At 35.1% G+C, this 9,237-nt stretch overlaps 1 long non-coding RNA gene across 1 annotated transcript; it reads left to right on the top strand.

Annotated features, from left to right (window-relative positions):
• The first annotated feature begins 2,836 nt into the window (after positions 1 to 2,836).
• LOC149437941 (uncharacterized) lies at positions 2,837 to 8,506 on the top strand. The gene is made up of 4 exons (XR_016307978.1): positions 2,837 to 2,889; positions 4,951 to 5,005; positions 6,208 to 6,243; positions 8,209 to 8,506. It is a non-coding gene; the product is annotated as an uncharacterized LOC149437941 (long non-coding RNA).
• Positions 8,507 to 9,237: the final 731 nt, after the last annotated feature.

Raw genomic sequence — 9,237 nt, 5'->3', positions numbered from 1 at the left:
TATGTATATATATATATATGTATAAATATATACTGTATGTTGAAATGCATTTTTCACAGAATTCAAAATACATGAAAAATATTTTTTAGAATATATATTTTTTAAATATATTCTTCAGATTTTTTTTAACATATAAAAAAGCCATTTTTACATATATTTGTAAATGCATTCCAAAAATGTAGATTTGTATTTTTAAAGACATACAGTATATTTGAACTGTATTTTTAAATATATTTCTCATATATTTTGTAATAAAAACACATTTCAGCATACAGTGTATATATATATATATATATTGAATATGGACAAAATTGTAGCATTTCAAATATATGTCAATATATTTGGGAAGAATATTTTTAAATTATATTTCAAATATATTTTTTCTTCCATGTGGGTAGGAGGGAAGAGGGAGGTTAGGGGGGCCCTTTATGGATTCTTTCACCGGGGCCCTGCAGGTTCTAGATATGACTCCGGGTCCATGTGAAACTTTATTAGCAGATCTGCAGCTTCACAGTGACACTGAGACAGGATGGTGGCTACTGAGAGTAGAAGCCCCAAAGCTCACACATTGTAAGGGGGGGCAGTTTGGCATCTTTGCCCCCAGGGACCGGATGACCTTGTCCCGGTACTGGTGTGAAGAGTCCATAAGGTCCTTCAACCACCCCTCCTGCACCCCTGCCCAATAAGAGTGACCTTAATGGCCACTCGAGAATTTGGTTCGGTTTGGAGTGGAGCTGAGTCTGGGGGACATGTGGAGCAATGTAGGTTCTCTAGTGTTGGCTTAACAGGTAGGAGGCTCCTAACCCAGTAAAATCATATCAGTCAGTCAGATTGGGTCAAATGTTTTAAGGTCGGGTTATCACGACTTCTCTGAAATATCTAGCAAACAGATCCAGTCACATAGCATATCTGACATTGGGGTAGCTGCAAATCACTTGAAAGCAAAATGACTTTTTTTATATGTTACAAAAAACCTGAAGAATATATTTGAAAAAATATATTTTTTTAAATATTTTTTTTTAAATATGCTTCAGATTTTTTTAATTGAAATATATTTTGAAATATATTGACTATGGCCAAAATTGTAAGAATTTCAAATATATGGCAATAGATTTGGGAAGAATATTTTAAAAATATATTTCAGCTGAAAATCACTTGAAAGCAATTCTTTTAACTTTGTAGAAAATATGATTTCTTCTGTTTGGACTAGTCCATGGTGTCTGAGATGGAAAATGAAGAGGTAACACAGTTACAGTACATGGTTAATAGGAAGGGGTGAGTTGGGTGATCTTGCCAAAATTGATTTTACTGAAAAACTTCAATTTTGCCTTTGATTACATTTATGTTTGCAATTATTTTACATTTTGCATTAGAGTTTATGTTTGCATGAATGTTTGAGTTAGGGTTAGTGTTAGATAGATAGATAGATAGATAGATAGATAGATAGATAATAGATGATAGATCGATAGATAGATAGATAGATAGATAGATAATAGATAGATAATAGATAGATAGATAGATAGATAGATAGATAGATAATAGATAGATAGATAATAGATAGATAGATAGATAGATAGATAGATAGATAGATAATAGATAGATAATAGATAGATAGATAATAGATAGATAGATAGATAGATAGATAGATAGATAGATAGATAGATAATAGATAGATAGATAATAGATAGATAGATGATAGATAGATAGATAGATAGATACTGTAGATAGATAGATAGATAGATAGATAGATAGATAATAGATGATAGATAGATAGATAGATAGATAGATAGATAGATAGATAGATAGATAACAGATAGATAATAGATAGATAGATAGATGATAGATAGATAGATAGATAGATAGATAGATAGATAATAGATAGATAGATAGATAGATAGATAGATAGATAGATAGATAGAAAATAGATAGACAGATAGATAGATAGATAGATAGATAGATAATAGATAGATAGATAGATAGATAATAGATAGACAGATAGATAGATAGATAATAGATAGATAGATAGATAGATAGATAGATAGATAATAGATAGATTGATAGATAGATAGATAGATAGATAGATAGATAGATAGATAATAGACAGATAGATAGATAGATAGATAGATAGATAATAGATAGATAGATAGATAGATAGATAGATAATAGATAGATAGATAGATAGATAGATAGATAGATAGATAGATGATAGATAGATAGATAATAGATAGATTGATAGATAGATAGATAGATAATAGATAGATAGATAGATAGATAGATAATAGATAGATAGATAGATAGATAGATAGATAATAGATAGATAGATAGATAGATAGATAGATAGATAATAGATAGATAGATAGATAGATAGATAGATAGATAGATAGATAATAGATAGATAGATAGATAGATAGATAGATAGATAGATAGATAATAGATAGATAATAGATAGATAGATAGATAGATAGATAGATAGATGATAGATAGATAGATAGATAGATAGATAGATAGATAGATAGATGATAGATAGATAGATAGATAGATAGATAGATAGATAGATAGATAATAGATAGATAGATAGATAGATAGATAGATAGATAGATAATAGATAGATAGATAGATAGATAGATAGATAGATGATAGATAGATAGATAGATAATAGATAGATAGATAGATAGATAGATAGATAATAGATAGATGATAGATGATAGATTTACATTCGATGTCCCTCCCCATGTTCAGATACAGATATTGCCCAATGAACTTGCAAACAGTCCTTCACACCCCAATTGGACTGGACCCCTCCCCCCACCTCTAATATAAAATTACGTAAAAGCAGAATTTGTGATTTTCGTTCTCCTACTAGAGGGACAGAGATCACCACTCGGGGAGGTAAGTACACACTCACCTTCAGGCACAAAGGCAAATAATTGTTTAACGTTTTTACTCGTCTTTCCATGGCTCTCTATGACAATATATTTCCCTGTCTGGAGGACATTTGATTCTCAATAACTGGATACAAAGTAACGTGTCACAGGAAGGCGCAGAGACGAGTATAATTCTGTTATTTTTAAAAGACAGAAAAGAGAGTTTTAAGTAACTTTATTTATAAGAAAGTATTGACAGAAGAAACTCAGCGATTTGTAACAATTCACAGTCATAGCTCATCAATTTTACAATTTATTTTCCAACTGTTTTTAATAATGTTTCTGGAAACAGGTGAAAGCGCTTCTAAGAGTTTTCCATGTTTTTGTCAGACTTCTGCTTCTGTTCTTTTTTTTTTTTTTTTTAATTGGCTACATTTTCATGTTTTAGGCTTTTTTCCCTTCTGATTTCACCTGGTGATCTGCCCAGCAACACACCTCCGGTATTAGAGTGCCCCCACTCTGGATGAAGGAGCGCAGGGGGTAGCTTTGGATAGCAGAATTGTCAGTCTGAGGTGAGGGGAGTGTTAGCTGGACTAGCAGATTTAAATACACTAACAAATTGAAAAACTCCAGCTAAAGGTGGGATAAAGGTTTTACATGAATAAATAAAACCTGATCAATGTAAGCACTCCCGTCAGTGGTAAGTGGTTTGTCTCAACACTCTAAACTGATACATTTGCAGTACTTGTTCTGTTGAAAAACAACAGACTTACTGGGTGGATCAGCAGATGAAAAAATGAATAATACACTGCTCAAAAAAATGAAAAGAAGGCTTTGTAATCCGAGTCTGGCATCAAGTCGATGAAACTCCTGGGATATGGATCTGGTCAGGTAAGTAGCAGAAGGGGCTGTTCATCAGTTTCAGTGGCTTTGGTGTTAATGAAATTAACAACAGGTGCAATAGATGGGCAACAATGAGACGACCCCCAAAACAGGAATGGTTTGCAGGTGGAGGCCACTGACATTTTTTTCCCTATTCATCTTTTCTGACTGTTTTTCACGCGTTTGGCTAGGGTCAGTGTCACTACTGGTAGCATGAGGCCATACCTGGACCCTACAGAGGTTGCACAGGCAGTCCACCTCCTCCAGGATGGCACATCAATACGTGCCATTGCCAGAAGGTTTGCTGTGTCTCCCAGCACAGTCTCAAGAGCATGGAGGAGATTCCAGGAGACAGGCAGTTCCTCTAGGAGAGCTGGACAGGGCCGTAGAAGGTTCTTAACCCATCAGCAGGACCGGTATCTGCTCCTTTGTGCAAGGAGGAACAGGATGAGCACTGCCAGAGCCCTACAAAATGTCCTCCAGCAGGCCACTGGTGGGAATGTCTCTGACCAAACAATCAGAAACAGACTTCATGAGGGTGGCCTGAGGGCCCGACATCCTCTAGTGGGCCCTGTGCTCACTGCCTGGCACCATAGATCTCGATTGGCATTTGCCATTGAACCCCAGAATTGGCAGGTCCACCACTGGCACCCTGTGCTTTTCACAGATGAGAGCAGGTTCACCCTGAGCACATGTGACAGACGTGAAAGGGTCTGGATAAGCCGTGGAGAACGTTCTGCTGCCTGTAACATGGTTCAGCATGACCGTTTTTGTGGTGGGTCAGTGATGGTCTGGGGCAGGGGCGGACTCATGGGGCCCCCGGACAATAGGGGATCATGGGGCCCCTGTGTCCTCACCCATACTCAAACCACACCCAAAAAAGCCTATGAAAGGTACTAGGGGCATCTCATGGGACCCCCTACTGACCTTGGGCGGGGTCTTTGAATTCAGTCCTCTGTAGGTCGATCATTTCCATCAAACGATGGGGCGTCCTTATGTTCCTCACCCATCCCCCGTCCATGTCAGTATAGAGATCCAGCAGGAGATTCCTCCCCATTGAGATCTGATGGGTTTTCAAAGTCTTCCTTTGCGTGGTCTTTAGCACAAACAAGATTAAATTGCAAATGGCAAGTTTATCAAAGGACAACTTGTACCTGTTTCCAGAGGAAGATTGAATATTTAATTTTTTTGTTTTTCATTTTAGAAACCTCAAAGCAGAAAGATGAAAATCACCAGCATGCTTCTCATTGTCACATTGGGTGAGTGAGCCCTCAGGCAATTATTCATTTTACCGTTTAAAACGATATTGTGTATCTGAGCCCTGAAAATGCCTAATTACCGTACACTGCTCATATTACAAATATATGTAAAAATAGATGCTGAAATTACTTTTTTATGTGTTAAAAAAATCTGAAGAATAATTTTAAAAAATATATATTTTTAAAAATATATTTTTAAAAATATATTTATTTTAAATATAAAGTCACTTTAACAGAAACATTTTATAATATTTTATTTCTTAATCTAAATAATTAATACACATGGTGTCCCCATGAGACTGGTGTCAGCCCACATGGAAGAAAAATATATTTGAAATATATTTAAAAAATATTCTTCCCAAATATATGGACATATATTTGAAATACTACAATTTTGGCCGTATTCAATATATTTCAATATATATATATATATATATATATATATATATATATATATATACTGCATGTTGAAATGCATTTTTTACATATTACAAAATACATGAAATATATTTTTAAAAATATATATTTTTTAAATATAGCCTTCAGATTTTTTTTCCATATATTTGAAATACTACAATTTCAGCCATATTCAATATATATATATATATATATATATATATATATATATATACTGCACATTGAAATGCGTTCATTACATATTACATAATATTTTTAAAATATATTCTTCAGATTTTTTTCAACATATAAAAAAGCCATTTTTACATATATTTGTAAATGCATTCCAAAAATGAAGATTTGTATTTTTAAAGACAGTATATTTGAACTGTATTTTTAAAAATATTTCTCATATATTTTGTAAAAAAAACACATTTCAATAATATATATATATATATATATTTCAAATATATTTTTCTTCCATGAGGAACTGTAGCTCGTGTAGCCCCCATACTACCCAAATATCACACATATCTATTGCACAGCCAAAAACAATTCCCAAGGATGCTAAATAAATTGGTTGTCCATATTGGAGGTTATTTACTAAAACGTGAGAGTGTGGCATCTGGTGCAGCTCTGCAGAGCAACCAATCAGCTTCCAGGTTTTATTGTCAAAACTTAATTAAACGAGCTGAAGTTAGAAGCTGATTGGCTGCCCAGACTCTGAGTGCTCCAGTTTTAGTAAATCAGCCCCATTGTGTTTATTCAGAGCTAATGAATCTCTTCTCTTCTGTCTCCCATCACAGCGCTGCTTGCAGTGTGCCAGGCCAGACCACCGCATGGTAAGTCAGTGACTGGAGTCCCAATAGGAATCTTCTGCAATCACCAAATACGACTAAAGACTCTATAAAAGTCCAACTCAAATCTCAGATTAAATCAGATAAATACATTCCAGGATCATCAACACAAAACGTGTGCAAAGCCTTGTTAGAAGAGGAGATTGCGGGGGGATATGATCTCCATGTATAATACATAAGGGGGGATATGATCTCCATGTATAATACATAAGGGGGATATTATCTCCATGTATAATACATAAGGGGGGATATGATCACCATGTATAATACATAAGGGGGGGATATGATCTCCATGTATAATACATAAGGGGGGATATGATCTCCATGTATAATACATAAGGGGGGGATATGATCACCATGTATAATACATAAGGGGGGATATGATCTCCATGTATAATACATAAGGGGGGATATGATCTCCATGTATAATACATAAGGGGGATATGATCACCATGTATAATACATAAGGGGGGGATATGATAACCATGTATAATACATAAGGGGGGATATGATCTCCATGTATAATACATAAGGGGGGATATGATCTCCATGTATAATACATAAGGGGGGGATATGATCTCCATGTATAATACATAAGGGAGGATATGATCTCCATGTATAATACATAAGGGGTGATATGATCTCCATGTATAATACATAAGGGGGGATATGATCTCCATGTATAATACATAAGGGGGGATATGATCTCCATGTATAATACATAAGGGGGGGATATGATCTCCATGTATAATACATAAGGGGGGATATGATCTCCATGTATAATACATAAGGGGGGGATATGATCTCCATGTATAATACATAAGGGGGGATATGATCACCATGTATAATACATAAGGGGGGATATGATCTCCATGTATAATACATAAGGGGGGGATATGATCTCCATGTATAATACATAAGGGGGGATATGATCTCCATGTATAATACATAAGGGGGGATATGATCTCCATGTATAATACATAAGGGGGATATGATCTCCATGTATAATACATAAGGGGGGGATATGATCTCCATGTATAATACATAAGGGGGGGTATGATCACCATGTATAATACATAAGGGGGGGATATGATCGCCATGTATAATACATAAGGGGGGATATGATCACCATGTATAATACATAAGGGGGGATATGATCACCATGTATAATACATAAGGGGGATATGATCTCCATGTATAATACATAAGGGGGGGATATGATCTCCATGTATAATACATAAGGGGGGGTATGATCTCCATGTATAATACATAAGGGGGGGTATGATCTCCATGTATAATACATAAGGGGGGATATGATCTCCATGTATAATACAGTGGATGGGGTGAAATGTGTCAGTGGTCATGGCCAGAATGGCAGCTGAGGCCATTCCTTACATTGGACTCCTGGGGTCGGTTGAGCAACGTCTATCCCTTCACTTGTATCGCTCAGATTCACGCTTCCCTCTTCTCATTTGCCGGTGGGGTGATCTTTTCCCTTCCATCCATAGCTTGGAGCGGCGCCATAGGGTATACTTTTCACAATGAGGGACACCTATTATTAGCAAGTATATATAGGTACAGGACACCCCCCCTCTGCCACGCCCCCTTAATGGAGAGTTATACAAAAATGATGTGTTACTAATTAATAAATAATAATTATGTATTTCAGGTACTTATATGGTGCCGTCAATTTACGCAGCACTTTACATATATATTGTACATTCACATCAGTCCCCGCCCCCGAGGAGCGTACCATCTAAGGTCCCTAACTCACATTCATACATACACCTACTAGGGACAATTTAGACAGGAGCCAATTCACCTACCAGCATGTCTTTGGAGGTTTGGGAGGCTTTTATGTATAGGTTTGTGAATCTTATTATAAACTGTTTCACATTAGGTGAATGTTCTGCTTTAGCGGTTGTATAACAGACGATCTTTTGTCCGCAGAGAAAGAATGCATATATGATCACCAGATTTATACTTCTGCTTCCGCCTGCGAAGACAATTGTGAGAACTATAAAAATACACCCCGAAGTTGCAGCAAGATACTTCTACACGGCTGCTTCTGCGTGAAACCATACATCTTCCGATACGGCCAGTGCGGCCCCTGCATCCTCCCGGAGAATTGTCCAGTGTAATTTACTGAATACCGCGGATAATTTGCGTCTAACGCCACGCCCAACAGAGGTGCAATCCCGAGCATGACACATGAGCAAGCATTGTCCATACCGGCTGGCTGCTAATAAAGATCCGTGCATCCTACTGAAATGTGTCCTGACTTTTCAATGCATTTTTAAGATGACTAAATTCACGATTTATTGATTGGTTTATTTTTTGTACTCTTTATTTTATAATATTTTATTTCCTTACCTCAATAATTATTACACACGTTGTCCCCATGAGACTGGTGTCAGCCCACATGGAAGAAAAATATATTTGAAATATATTTTAAAAATATTCTTCCCAAATATATTGACATATATTTGGAATACTACAATTTTGGCCATTTTCAACATATTTAAAAATATATTTCAGTATATATATATATATATATATATATATATATATATATATATATGCTGCATGTTGAAATGTGTTTTTTATATATTACAAAATTCATGAAAAATATGGCCAAAATTGTAAGTATTTCAAATATATGGCAATAGATTTGGGAAGAATATTTTTTTAAATATATTTCATCTAAAAATCACTTGAAAGCAATTCTATTAACTTTGTAGAAAATATGATTTCTTCTTTCTGGACTAGTCCATGGTGTCTGAGATGGAAAATGAAGAGGTAACACAGATACAGTACATGGTTAATAAGTAGGGGTGAGTTGGGTGATCTTGCCAAAATTAATTTTACTGAAAAACGTCAATTTTGCCTTTGTCTTTAAAAATATAAATCTACATTTTCTGCAATGTATTTACAAATATATGTCAAAATATATATTAAAATCACTTTTTTATATTTTAA

This window comes from Staurois parvus, unplaced genomic scaffold, assembly GCF_062004578.1.
Source record: "Staurois parvus isolate SC_StPar_1 unplaced genomic scaffold, SC_StPar_1.0 ptg001242l, whole genome shotgun sequence".
In the NCBI taxonomy this organism is placed as follows: Eukaryota; Metazoa; Chordata; class Amphibia; order Anura; family Ranidae; genus Staurois; species Staurois parvus.
This window is presented reverse-complemented; position numbering and strand designations above follow the sequence as displayed.